General features: G+C 45.6%; 1 protein-coding gene and 1 non-coding gene across 4 annotated transcripts in view; one reads left to right on the forward strand and one right to left on the reverse strand.

Moving 5' to 3' along the window:
- Positions 1-14403, forward strand: part of Osbpl10 (oxysterol binding protein like 10) — a 249757-nt gene that overhangs the window by 196483 nt on the left and 38871 nt on the right. The window lies entirely within an intron of this gene.
- Positions 10309-10383, reverse strand: Trnaa-agc (transfer RNA alanine (anticodon AGC)). The gene has a single exon. It is a non-coding gene; the product is annotated as a tRNA-Ala (tRNA).

Here is a 14403-nt window from a genome sequence, read left to right on the forward strand (position 1 = left end):
TTCCATAGTGAAACGAGTTCCATAGTTCCACAGTGAAAACCATGGGCCTGGTTTTACTATTAGTAGAACAAATTTATGGTTCTGTAACACTGTTTGAAATTCGAATTTAGTTCGTAGAAGGTTTTAGTCTGCCTTCTTTATTTATGAACAGTGTGTTTTAGGACAGGCGGACCTATGCCGAGGCTCTTTGCCTTTGCTCGGTCTGTTGCTTTGGCTTTCCCTGGGTGGATGTAGTGAAACAGCTGTGCACCCAGACAGGACACAAGTGGAGAAAGTGATTCCATCTGGGCAACTTAGCGAACTGGATTTTACTTGGGTTACTTACAGAGCAATGCCTGAAGGGCCTCTACATTGTCTCAGCTCTAGTCATTTCTGCAAGGTGGTCCTACTATGTGTTTCCAGAACTGTATGAAATATCTCCTGTGCGTGGCAAGGTACTCCTGGCTGCCACCAGACTTTAGCCTCTCCCTTCCCACAGACTATTGGGAGAAATTCCAGTTCCGTAGGGAAGGAAGGGCACCTGTCTCTTTAGAATGTCATCCCCAGCAAGTGCAGTGATTTAAATCATCTGTTTTCACTTTTTAAAAATTTAGGTTTTGGATAAGGAACAGAAAAATAAATAAAACCAAACCTTTGGAGTTTAAATATTCTGATGTCGTGTTTTAAATAACAGTTATTAAGCTCTCCCTTCATGTGTAAGCAATACCTTCTTACACATGAAGTACACCTGTCATTCAGATCTTACATGTCATAGCCTTCTGCCAGCCGAGCGGCTTTGGTTTATATGAATCTACGTCTCTACTGCAGATGGATCACAGCTCTCAGTTATGGTTGTAAGCACTGAGCATCGGTGACAAGCACAGGATATGAGGGCTTTTGTCTCCCTGTCTTTTTGTCTCAGCCCATTCGGCAGCCTGAACACTCTTGTGATGCACAGAGTTATCTGGTTTGTTAACAGATCTGAAAATCATTAGGGGGAAAAAAAAGACCCAACTTCCCAATGACAATTCCATGCTGATATTTGTCTGGATATCCATGACAGGTGGGCAGGTGGTACTATAGATATCGTAAGGCTATTCTTTTACCCTAGGTATTAGCAACGTTCAAAATTGAGCACAGGGCCGGTGAGGTGGCTTGGCAGGGAAAAGCGCCTGCTGCAAAAGCCTGTGACTGGAGTGTGACTCTCCAAACTGATGGCAGAAGGGAAAAGGCGACCATGGAAGTTTCTCTCTGACTTCAGCACACATGCCCAAACCAACACATGCACACAATAATAATAATAATAATAATAATAATAATAATAATAATAATAATAAATCACTGAAAATGCGAGTCCGGGTTTAGAGACATAGCTTACAAAGAGCCCTTGCTACAAAACCATGAGGACCTGAGTTTGAATCCTATCGCCCTCAGAGAAAGGCACACATAAAGCCCATGCTGGGTGAGGGGAGAACAGAGGATCTGGAGCCTGTTGGCTGCCAGTCCAGCTGGAAAAAAAAATACAAGCTGTAGTTTCAGGGAGAGACCCTGCCTCAAAGAAATAAGGCAGAGCGTGATGAGGACACCTGATACCTTCTGCACACAGGCTCACAGACCACACACGGGACCACACACCACACAACACATACAGGCCCACACACCACACATATATTAAGATATTAAGATGTGACATTTTATGATAAGATGTATATCATATACCATGAATTAATTACTGTTGATAAACAACTTCATTATCCAAATAGCAGAAGTAGGCCATCTTAACACTGACAGAATATTAGTGTATTTCTTATGAAGCAAAGGGCAGAAACCACGCAAAACTGCCTCCGCATACTGGGCCAGGCTTTTCAGCTTTAACCTTTTGAATATACATTTTAAGGTTTCTTAGCAAAGCGGACCCAGCTTCTTCATGCTGCTGGTCAGTTAGCACCCATCACAAAGAGGAAATACCACACGAATGGAATGTATAGATCTTTGCAAACATATCTATTCATGATTTGATGTGTATCGCACCTTTAATGATGAAGTCTTATGTTGGGGCTAGAGAAAACTCGATGGCTAGGAGTATTGCTGTCCTTGCAGAGGACCTGGGCTCCATCCCCAGGATGCATACTGGGCAGCTCACGACCCCCTGTAACCCCAGCTCAGGACATCTGATGCCCTTTCTGGCCTCTGAAGGCACGTGCTCTCAAATGCACATAGGCATGCACAGATGCACAGATACACACACACACACACACACACACACACACACACACACAGAGGAATTAAGTATAGCTCTAAATGTTTATAATTAGAAGTATGAAAGTATTCTTAGAAAAGCAATAATCTAATAAAAATTATTTTTTAAAAGAATAAGGAAACCTGGATGGCATGGCACTAGGTAGACCAGGCTGGCATCAAACTCACAGAGGTTTTCCTGTCTCTGTCTCCTAATGCTGGGATGAACGGCATGTACCACCTCACATGCTCACAAAAGTTTATGTTGCTATGACTAAAGACAAGGTCTGTCTTTGTAGCCCTGGCTGTCTTTGAAATCACTGTGTAGACCAGGCTGATATTAAACTCTCAGAGATCCACCTGCCTCTGCCTCCTAAGTGTTGGGATAAGAGGGGTGCTCCACAACACCTGGATCATAAAAGGAATTTTAACAAATACCATTTATAGGCATTTTGACACAACCTCCATATATCAAGAAAATATTACAAAGCAATTATAAAAAGATTCTTTGTATTACTTTTCCAAATGTACTTAAAATCATACATCTTGATTAACATAAAACATGTTTATGTCTTGTTTTCTATTGCCCTTGAATACTAAGGGAAAATGTAAAATTTAATTTCTTTTTAGAATCTGTTTTAGAAGAAAATCCTTACGGAAATTTATGTAGCAAATAAAAATTTTTGTTACTTAACCAACTTTTACTGTCTGCCTTAATGAATACTGTTTTACGTAAACACTGAGTGTACTTTGAAGTCTTTAGTTTCAATGTTTATTGTTCCTCTAGAGGACTTCCTTGAGAAGATCAGATATCCCTTAATGGTGTGTTCGGAACATTTTAATGTTCTGTGAAGCACATTCAGTGTGCTCAATATTTCATTTTAATAGATTTTGGGAAGTTTAAGTGTGTGGGAGTTTATATGGCAACAAAGTATAGCTCTATCATGTCTATGAAACAATAAGCCCACATTATCTTTATGACAAAGAAAAGTTAAGCTCCTCCGTTTTCATGCTTTGTAGTAAGTCGTGTTCCTGGGTTTTAAACTGGCCTATCTGGGCCTGGCGAAATGGATTAGTGGGTAAAGGTGCTTGCTGTCAAGTCCGGTGACCTGAATTCAAGCCCGGGTCTTTCAGAAAGTTGTCCTCTGACCTCTGAATGGCAACATTGCCTGTGGCCCACCAGAATACACACAAGATAAATAAATTCTGGGCTAGGTATGGTGACTCATGCTTTTAATCCCAGCACTTGGGAGGCAGAAGCACCAAGTGGATCCCTGTGAGTTTGAGGTTAGCCTAGTCTACATAGAGAGTTCCGAGCCTGCCAGTAAGACCCTGGGTACTGGGTATGCCCATGGCATGCATGCAGACAAAACCACACTTATAAAGTTAAAAAAAAAAAAATTAAATTAAATTAGGGAACAGTTGAGGGAGACACCCAATATCTAGACCAAGGGAGTTAGCCAGGAACTTTTAAAATTACAAAACTAGAGTAGTCTTTATAAATAAGATTAGGTCAAAATTTAAAGGTCCTCCAGCCTTTTTCTGGCCAATTCACCAATAATGCATTATAGTTATCTCTCCTGAGAAGGTGAGAGTGGCTGGGGTAAATATAAAATCCCACTGGTGCCAAGATTTTTCAGTTGTCTCATCTGCAGGGCTCAGTCACTACAGGAAGCCTCTCAACTAGCTGTCTCCCAGATAGCCATGGTTTCTTGGGGAAATGAAGGGGACCAGCGTCACCTGAAGTGTTTGCGGTTCTTGACCTTAGCTTGCCCATTCAAGCTGGGCATCCAAGTTTATCTGTGCCATCTTAAGCTTCCCTTGTATATCCAAATGAGATTGGGGAATAGAATTTGGTAACGAAAAGTGGACTAGCTTATGGTTTGGACTGGGTCAGCCTTACAACTTACTTATTAAACGTTTTTCCTTTTATTGATGGTGTGTGTGTGTGTGTATGGGTCATGTGTGCAGGGTCACGCACAAGCATTCAGGTATCCACAGAGTCCAGAGGGTAGCTCTTGCAGTTGGGGGTTACAGGTAGTGTGAGCTGCCTTGTGGGTGCTGGGAGCTAAACTTAGGTCCTCTGGAAGAGCAGCCAATGTTGAACCATCATTTCAGTCTTATAGTTATGGCGCTGTCAGCCAGAGGCCAGCAGACTTTTCTATGTGGCAGCTCATTTGGTCCTTTCCTGTGAGAAGGTAGGAAAGGCCACCAGCGCTCAGTCTCCTTTGCCTTCTTTCTCAACAGTCCCTGCACTCTGAGGACTGAGAGTCTCTCTTTAGGGTTTTACATATCCCCCACCCCCCCACCCCAGCCTGCTCTCACTCCCAGCATGGGCTCGGCTCAGTTATCCATTCAATTCAGTAAGCCAGGGAGTGGCTTGAAGACTTTATTTTTGTGGTAACTGGGGATTGAGTCCAGGGTCTCGTACATGCCTGGTAAGTACTCTGGCTCCGAGCTCCAAAATCCATGTAGTCAACCTTTGGAAATATTCTCAATAGCCCATATTCCCATAGTCTGTAGGCCCATAATCCCAGCTACTCAGGAGGCCAAGGCAGGAACATTGGGGTCAGTGTGGGTTACAGAATGAATTTAAGGACAGCCTAAGAACTTAGTGAGATCCTGCCTCAAAATAAAAAGCAAAAAGCGGTAAACAGTTTGGTGGTGGAGCATTTGCCAAGTGCAGATAAGGCCCTGGCTTTGAGCCCAAGAACTGAAAAGCAAGATGCTTTTTTTTTTTTTTCAAATCCTCCATGAAAAATATAAAGAGAAATAATAAAGGGTGGCATTGCATCCGTTCTGAGGAACAGATATCCGGTGCTCAGAGTAGCTCACATTTTAGCTCTAGGACATCAGTAAAGACAGTGTAGCCAAGGATGACCCTGAACTTGGGAGTCTACTGTTTCCTCCTCCCATGTGTTGGAAGACGACAAGAGAACACCACTGTAGTGTGCTGGGGTTCGAATCCATGGGGCATCACCAGGCCTGCAGGACTTGTGGATGGGCATCTGGCAGCCCATAAGTCTCCTACCTACAGGCATGGCTGCCCTGCAGGACTTGTTGATGGGCATCTGGCAGCCCATGAGTCTCTTCCCTACAGGCATGGCTGCGTTCCCCATTATTGCTTTGGGAGACTGCTCTCCATTGATGCTTTGCCCTCAAGGTCCTCTTCCTCTCTGCTCTCACATCTTCCTTCCTTTCTGTATGTGGCGATGATGTATGTGGTGATGATGTCCGCCCTCTCGGCCGGGCATGGCTTTAACCAGAGGAACGGAGTATTATGGTGGGTTCTAAGTCACTCCCCGGCCGGTGGTATGCGTCTGGGGGGACTTAAAGGAGTTTGGTGCTGGGTCAAGTGAATCTTTGGGGAGTGTTCACCGTGTCACCTCTCTGTGCCTCCTACCCCTTGGGACAGTGTGGCTTTGTGACGTAAGCACCGTCAGAGTGCTGGGAACACAGTCACCTTGGATTTTGACCATTGTGAGCCGTGGCCTCACAATCAAGAAGAACAATTTCTGCTCCCTGGCTGCAGTCCCCAGGGGAGTAGGTGCCCTGATGCTGGTGAATGACAAGGGCTTTTTAGTTGCCCACTGTTGTATATGGTGTCCCCCCCGCACCCCCCCCCCCCCCGCCTTTCTCCGATCTTTCTTTTTCCTCCGACTCAGTCCTGTGGCCTGGTAACACAGCTGTGAAAGGGGAAAGCGCTGAAGAGAGTGTAGCGATGTGGTGGGCAACTGTTCAGTGTCCTTGCTCTAACCCCCTCCGTATGGTCCCCAACCTCTTCTCCTCACACGTGCTGGCCTAGACCTAGCGGGTCGTGGCAGCTGAGAGGACCCTCCCGCCAGCTGAGCAGCTCATGTTGTTATTTGTCCGTGATGAATAAGTATTCCCAAAGTGATTTATAGGCTGGCTCTTGTCACATTCACTTTTCCAAGATGGAAAGTTGGCACTCAGCAATTTATGATCTCTGGGAAAGAGCAGTACAGGAGAAAGGAGCTGGGTGTTTTTTGTCCGCACTGCAGGCTTTGCCTGATTTAATCCATGAAGACTTGCATCCCCCCCTTTTGCAGTTTGAATCGAGTTCTGTAGCACGGCAAGAACTCTCTGGGTGCTAAATCATAATTATAAACTTGGGGGTTTGTGGCACTGAGATAGCTGGGAGTACCTAGGCAGGAGGCAGAGAGTGTGTGCACGTGTGTGTGTGTGTGTGTGTGTGTGTGTGTGTGTGTGTGTGTGCATGTACATATATGCACATGTGTGTGAAACTGTGAGAGGGTGAACTGGGGACTGTTCTGGGTTCCAGCAGGTGTTTCTCATAACGTGGAAATAATAACAGGACAGCCACTTCTTTTTAATACCATCTAGTGATTTTGTGTGTGCACATGCCAGTGGCGTGTGCCGCAGCTCATGTATGGGGGTCAGAGGACAACATGCAGAACTCGGCACTCGCCTTCCACCATGTGGATCTCAGGTAGTCAGACTTGGCACTTAGTGCTTTTTCTGGCTGTGTCATCTTGCCCATCCCAACATGGCCTCTTCTCTAGAATCTGTACATCCTCCCCAGCACTGCCAAACCTATCCCTCCACCCCCTTTCAGGACCATATCTTGCTCTGCAGTAATATAGGTAGAGCTGAGTTGGGGGGGGGGGGAGTAGGCTCTGTGAGGAGAGAGTCATCAGGGGTCTTAGGATGCTGTGTCACCAGCTTCTCCCTTCTCTGATGTGCATTCATTCCCGCCCCTTACTCCTGGGTCCTTTTTTTCAGTTTCTCACTGTGTAGAGCTTCTGTGCCATTTGCACAACATCCTCTGTGTGTGTCTGCACGTGGGTGCACATATGTATTTGAGTATCTGTGTGTGGGTGTGTGTGGAGGTCAGGCGTCATTCCTCAGATGCTGTTCACCTTGCTTTTTGAGACAGCATATCTCATTAGTCTTGATCTCACTGAGAAGCCAGGGGTCTACCTGTCTCTGCCGCCCCAGCTCTAGGATTGCAAGTCCACACCACAGTACCCGACTTTTTTTTTTTTTTCTTCAATGTGAGTACTGGGACTTAAACTCGGTCCTCAGGATTACAGAATTAGCACTTTGCCACCTAAACCCTCCCTCCTTGGCCCTGACTTCGGCATTCCTTCCTCTTTATTGGCTCTCACAGTTCTAACTAAAAGCCTCATTACTGATGTGGGTAAGATACAGAAGTCAGCTATCCAAAGGAAAAGGAATTCCTAAACATGGGTGTAAATGGAACTGTGTCAGCCAGGCCTGTGTAGGGCCTCGTCATTCGGCTCCAAATCTCTTCCTGAATCCTCTCAGCAGAGCTGGTTTCTTCCCAAAAGAACAGGAAAGGTGCATATGTTTGGTTTCTGTAGTTATTTTAAAATGAGTACATCTCAGCTGAGGAGACAGCTCAGACAGTAAATTGTTGGTCATGCAAACATGACAATCTGAGTTTGATCCCCAGAACCCATGTAAAAGAGACAGGTGTGGGGGTTACCCCAGAGCTGGAGAGGGGGAGACAAGTGGATACCTGGGGCTTACTAGTAGGTTACTCCAGCCTCTCTGGCTCTTGAGGAACAATTGAGACAGGCCTCTGCATACACATACATGCATTCACACACACACACACACACACACACACACACACACACACACACACACACACGGTGGGAGTAAGGGTAATATCAAATTTGGCTAGGAAAGTGGCCCAGCAGGTAAGAGCACTTGCCACCAAGCCTGACATCCTAAGTTTGATCCCTGGAACCCCCATGGTGGAAGGAAAGAGCAAGCTTGCATCAAAGGTATGAAATCTAAGCCTGTCATAATAAAGATATTCTTTTAATCTAGAAATAGATAAACATAGGAATGACATTCTTTTTGGAAAGTGTGATTTGGATTCCAGATATCTGCTTTCCAATTGGGTGTATATCCCAATACACGGGGCCAGTTTGTCGTTTGCTTTAGAGGAAATACATGATGTAATTCAGAGAGGAGGAGGCCTTTGGGGGATGTATACCTTTCTCATGCTGGTTAGTTTCACATACTGCCTTGTGAGAAGAGACAGATGTGTGTGAAGGGGCTATTCTGTTTGCCTGCATCCTTGAAACTCCAGGATGATGCCTTTTTTAGCATTAAACTTTTCCTCAGAATGGTGTTTCTTACAGAAACCATCACTGTGGGAACGTGCTTGCCCTGTAGGCATTGTTCTATGAGGCTAGTGAGTGGAGGCTCTTAGTATGCTACAGAAGTGAAGGGAAGTCACTCAGGGGCTCTGAGCAAGCATGGCAGAGGTTATATAAACACAAGCTCCTGCCTCACAACAGCTGTGTGTGTGTGTGTGTGTGTGTGTGTGTGTATGTGCAGGCATGTGTGCATGCGGAGTCAGAGACTGGCATCAGGGGGTCTTCCTTGGTCATACTTTACCTTATATATTGAGGCAGGCTCTCAGGTGAACCCAGAGCTCACTGGTTGTGGTCTAGCCAGCCAGCTTGTTCTGGGGATCCCCTTCCCACCTCCCAAGGCCTAGAATTGCATGTGGCTGTATAGCTGCCCAAAATTTCCGTGGGTGCTGGGGATTCAAACTCCAGTCCTCGCTCTTTTGCTGCAATCCTTTTATCCCCTGAGCCCTCACCAGCCCTCACACCACCTTTTGTTTCATAATCTTTGTGAGCACGGTTCCTTAAAGAAGCGGTCAACCCATGGGGCATAAGACACCATGTGACAGCCTGGAGTGATGGTGTATACCTGTAATCCCTGGCTTTGGGAGGTGGAGACAGGAGGATCAGGAGTTCGGGGCCAGCCTCGGGTACATATCAAGTTTAAGGCTACATGGTAGAAAGGACAGTCTATTTGATATAATTCCAGACCCTTTGAGGTGTTACAAAGTCCCTCGTCATCTTTATAGGACATATGGGGTGGACAGCAAAATAATTGCATGTCTGAAAATATAGGAATGAAGTATCAATTACCTCTCTCTTCTGACGTGTATTTGGGTGTAGAAGTGTCTCTTTAAGTCGTTTCTAGGTGAGGGATTAGCATGGTGGTGCCTTTCTCCTCTCCCGTATACAGAGATTGACAGGGCACTTTGAGGCCAAACCCATTCGTGGCCTGCCTAGGAATGTGAGCTTGCACTTGTAGGAGGTCACAGCACGAATTCCCCATCACGAGGTCCCACATTTCTACTCAGCAGGAACCCAACCTTATTAGAACTGCTGGTTGGCCTCCCCGCCTTATCCCTGTTTGTGGATATTAAGTGGGCTGGATATTCTGGTGTGCCTGGGGCTCGGTAGTGTGACAGGCATAAGCAGTGCCACCTACCACCTGTTTCGCAGGGTATGCATCATCAAAGGGTTTCTGTCCTAACTTCTTTCTGTTGCTTTGATAAAGCACACCGACCAAAAAGCAACTTGGGGAAGAAGGGGTTTCTTTGCCTTGTATTTCCAGTCTACCATCAAAGGAAGCCAGGGCAGGGACTCACGGCAGCAGCCTAAAGCAGAAACCATGAAGGAACGCTGCTTGCTGGCTTGCCCACAGTGGACTGGGGCCCTCCTCCATCAATTAAGACAAGCTAACACATTCACAGACCAACCTGATGAAGGTGGTCTCACTCTCAGGTGATCCTAGGGTATACTGACAGTTATAATACAGCTTCACTTACTAACATTGGCCAACGTGGTTCCTCCAGCATGGCCTTTTCATTTGTCATAAAGGGTGTTTGGTTGTCCTTGACTTGCTGGCTTTTCTAAAGAGGTCTAAGATTTCTGGTCCCTCTCCTCCACTAGGCCAGTGAGCAGTGCAGATCTGACCCCTCCCACACAAGTGTGCTGCCTTAGCTGATTTCACTGCGTGCCTTAGGTGGGAGCAGCTGAAGTATCCAGAAATGAATGTAGAGAAACGAACGTTTTAGTGACTTGCATGGACACCGTCTCCTTGGCTTTTCCAGTCTTCCCTGTGCCCTTGGCTTGCATCCTTTGCCTTGTTTCAGCAAGCCTGCCTCCCTCCTCCCTACATTTTTGATATGGATCTCAGTAGCCTATGCTGACCAAGTGGACCTTGAATCTCTTATCTCCCTGACAGTTGTATACTATCAGGCCTGGCTTACTCAGTGCTGGGAATTGAACCCAGGGCTTTTTGCATGCTAGGCAAACACTCTACCACTAAGCTACACCTGCAGTTCCCCCCTCTTTCATCTGCAACTCTGATTCTCATCAGTTCTGTACCAGTAAAGCCAGAATCAACCCTGGTTCAGAAAGGAGTCTGTCAAGAAATTTCTCCCCTTGAGGAAAGCAGTCAGCTCAGCTGGACTTGTTACTAGAAGAAAGAAGAAGAAGAAGGAGGAGGAGGAAGAGGAAGAGGAGGAGGAGGAGGAGGAGGAGGAGGAGGAGGAGGAGGAGGAGGAGGAAGAGGAAGAGGAAGAGGAAGAGGAAGAAGAAGAAGAAGAAGAAGAAGAAGAAGAAGAAGAAGAAGAAGAAGAAGAAGAAGAAAGAAGAAGAAAGAAGAAGAAAGAAGAAGAAGGAGGAGGAGGAGGAGGAGGAGGAGGAGGAGGAGAAGAAGAAGGAGAAGAAGGAGAAGAAGGAGAAGAAGGAGAAGGAGAAAGAAAAACCTGGCTTTGGTTACTTTTCTTTTTACACAGTGAAGTTCTTTTTAAAATTGTCCCTCGGTTCACTATTGCTTGCCTTTCCCCTCAACAGCCCCCACCCCCATAGCCTCAGTGTTAACCTAGATACAAAACCGTAGCTATCTTTGACAGTTCATTCTGTCTGCAGTTGGCAAGGGAAGGGAGGATTTTTTTTTTTTTTAAATGCTTGCAAGGCCTTAAGCTCAGCTAATCCAGGGTTTGCCTAGCATCCAGGAAGCCCTGGACTGTACACACTGGCCATGGTGGCATATGCCTATCATCCTAGCACTGCAGAGGTGGAGGCAGGAGGGTCAGAAGTTCAACACCATCCACAACTACGTAATGAGATGGAGGCCAGCCTGGGCTATTAACCACATTAATCGGCTCTAGCACAGAACTTGTAGGGAGTCAGGAGTGGAATCAGTTTCCACCCTTACCTCTAGAAGGGGCTACTGGGTGACTCTCCTGGGAGATGAAACAGGAAACCCAATTCACTAGCATTTGTTCCAAAAAAAAAAAAAAAAAACCTTTTCACCCTCTAGGTAATGTCCTAGGCCTTCTTAGTTTTTTAACAAATTTTTGGCAAGGTCTTACTGTGTCATCCTGGCTAACCTGGAATTTCCTATGTAGACCAGGATGGCCAACCTATGCACTTACAGAGATGCACCTGCCTCTACCTCCCAAATGCTAAGATTAAAGGCATGTGTCACCATCCCCGGGTTTCCCACCCTTCAACAGTGTATGCCCGCTGTCTTCCCATGTCCCATACAACACCTGTGATTATCCAGGTAGCTACAAAGCTTTTATTGGTCCAAAGCTTCCAGATTTGTGGACAGAGCTTCTTGATTTGCGGAAATGGTTCCCACTTTATTAAACCTGAGCGATTTAATCAGGCTCCAGGAGCAGAACTGAGGTGTCTGGTTTTCCCTGACTTAAGTCATTTCATGTGAACCTTTCTTCCACAGAGAAACTTTCCAGCAACCGAACACAGGGAAAATAACACACTTGGATAAATAGCAGATTGTGCCAGGCCTTCAGTGCCCCCTCACCCTTTGCCAGCAGAGAACACGTATCAGAGCCGGACCTGGTGGTTCAAGCCTCTGGGAGGCTTAGGCAGGAGGATGGCTGGGAGTTTGAGACCAGCTTGGACCCTCATTCAAAACAAAGCATCAGACAAACAGCTAACAAGAATGTTATCCCTTCCAAAAATTAATGCAGAGGAATTAACTTTGTTACTGTCTTTTTATGGGAGAAACAGTATCTTGTTTTTAATTTGTATTTTGTAATTATGAATAAAGATTTAGGCTACTTTCACATACTTACTAACCATTTGACTTTGTTCATTTTCTAGCTTTTTAATGTCTATTTATTTATTTGGCCACACTGGGGCTTGAACCCCAAGTCTCACGGAGCTATAGCCGTAGGCCTTGTCGGTGAACTCCTTTGATTCTACCCATTGGGTTGTCTGTTACACACTGGTTGATATTTTCTAAGAATTCCTTTAATTGTTTTAAAAAAGCATTTTATTTTGTGTATTTGTGGTTTGCTTGTGTGGATGGCTGTGTACTGTGTGTATGCCCGGTGGTAGGGAAGCCAGAAGGGGGCACCAGATGCCCTACAACCAGTTACCATGTTGAGTTGGGAATTGAACCCAGGTCCTCTGGAAGAGCTGCAAGTGCTCTTAATCACTGAGCCATCTCTCCGGCCCCTGTTTTACTTTTGTAATGTTTTAAAATCCAATGTATTATTACTGTGTACGTGTGTTGTATGTGTGTGCATGGCATACATGAGACATGTCACAGGACAACTTTGGGGAGCCTGTCTTCTACTCTGTGTGGGTTTCAGGAGTTGAACTCAGCCAGGCAGGTTTGCATGGTGAGTGTTTTTATTAAGCTGTCATCTCCTTGCTCTTGAAAATGTTTTTATAGACTAAGGCTGGGAGTTTGTGGTAAGGCTGACCAGCATGTCCTCTGTATTTAGGACTTGCTTGTTCATAAAGGTAAGAAGCAATGACCACAGGATCAAAGTCACCTCTGAAGGGATTTCGTGTGACAGTTGGAGAATGGGTGACTTTGAAAGCCGAGTCTCCTTGCAGCCTTGTGTATCTTGACTTACCTTCAAGATAAGTTCCAGGGTTTTCCGCGTCTCTCTAGGAGCAGAAAGCCAGCTGGGCAGGTGGATTTGGTGGCTGTTCTGTGTGGCAGCCACAGGACCACCCCACTGAGACTGTCTGGCCAGAGGCTCCCTTCTCATTGGCTCCAGGCCTTGCTCGGAAGCAGGTAGCGAAAGTTGAGACAACACTTGCAAGGATCCATTTGGACCCTACAGCTTCGTCCAGGGTCTGATGCTGTTAGTTTTCATCCAGTTTGTCAGTTTAGAAAAAATAGTCTCCTCTGTGTGTGTGTGTGTGTGTGTGTGTGTGTGACAAGAGATACCAAATTTGATCGCCCTTCCTTTATCTGCCTCTATGTACCTTGGGTTTTTATTTGGCAGGGTTTCTCCCCAGTCTAAAACTTACCTTTAGGCTGGCTGGCCAGCGAGCCCCAGGGACCCTCCTGGAATTGCAAGTGTATGCCATCGCAACTGGATTTTTATATGGGTTAGGGGTTTGAACTCAGGTCCCCCTGGCTGTGGAGTAAATGCTCTACCCACTGAGCTAGCTCTCCAGCCCCTAGAAAAATAGTAATTTCTAAAAAGTGACCCTGATGAAAGAAGTTACGCTTTTTTTTTTTTTAAAGGTATTGAGTTATGGATGATAAAACAAAAAGTGTTGTATACTGTGTGTGTGTGTCTGTGTGTGTATGAGAGAGAGGGAGACAGACAGACAGACATCAGAGATTGTGAGAGAGAGAGAGAGAGAGAGAGAGAGAGAGAGAGAGAGAGAGAGAGAGAGAGAGAACTAACTGATTGATTCCCCAGAGCCAGAGTTACAGTGGTTGTGAGCTCAGGGGCCATGGGTCTGCAAGAACAAAATGTGCTCTTAACCACTGAGCCATCCCTCCAGCCCCTGGATTACGTTTAGACCTTAAAGTCCTCAGCCCTCCCTCTCAGCCGAGGGTGATAATCTCAGTCTTTTTGATTGCTGATATTGTCACTGCACTTTAGTGGAGTCATTGAGAATAATTAGAGATACCTCAAAGATTTCCCCCTTGAAATTTTCACTGAGTGAAGCATTTGAGAGCAGGGCAAAGTGGCAGAGGACAGGCCTGGGCCAGTTTTTAAAGCAGAGGATCTAGCAGGCCCCTCTTGGGTTTTATGGCAGTGAGGTGACATGAAAAAATATGAATCACTGTAATTACTCTCTTATATTGTTTGCTCAACTTACATTTGAATAAAATGGCAGAGAAACCTTCTGAATATCCTCATCACTGGGACCTAGAAAAATATAGACATATGATGCAAATTAAAAGGCAGAGAAAATGACTGCCATTCAAGACGAACAGTACTGGGTGGGAGTTAGAATTTAGAGTCAGAATGGCCATTATTGGAGTTGTTTTGCTTAAGGTTGCTTCTTTTTCTTTTTTTTTTCTTTTTTCCTTTTCCTTCCCCCTGCAAAACACTGGAGCTAGGGAGCT

This window comes from Arvicanthis niloticus, chromosome 21 (assembly GCF_011762505.2).
Source record: "Arvicanthis niloticus isolate mArvNil1 chromosome 21, mArvNil1.pat.X, whole genome shotgun sequence".
Taxonomy (NCBI): domain Eukaryota; kingdom Metazoa; phylum Chordata; class Mammalia; order Rodentia; family Muridae; genus Arvicanthis; species Arvicanthis niloticus.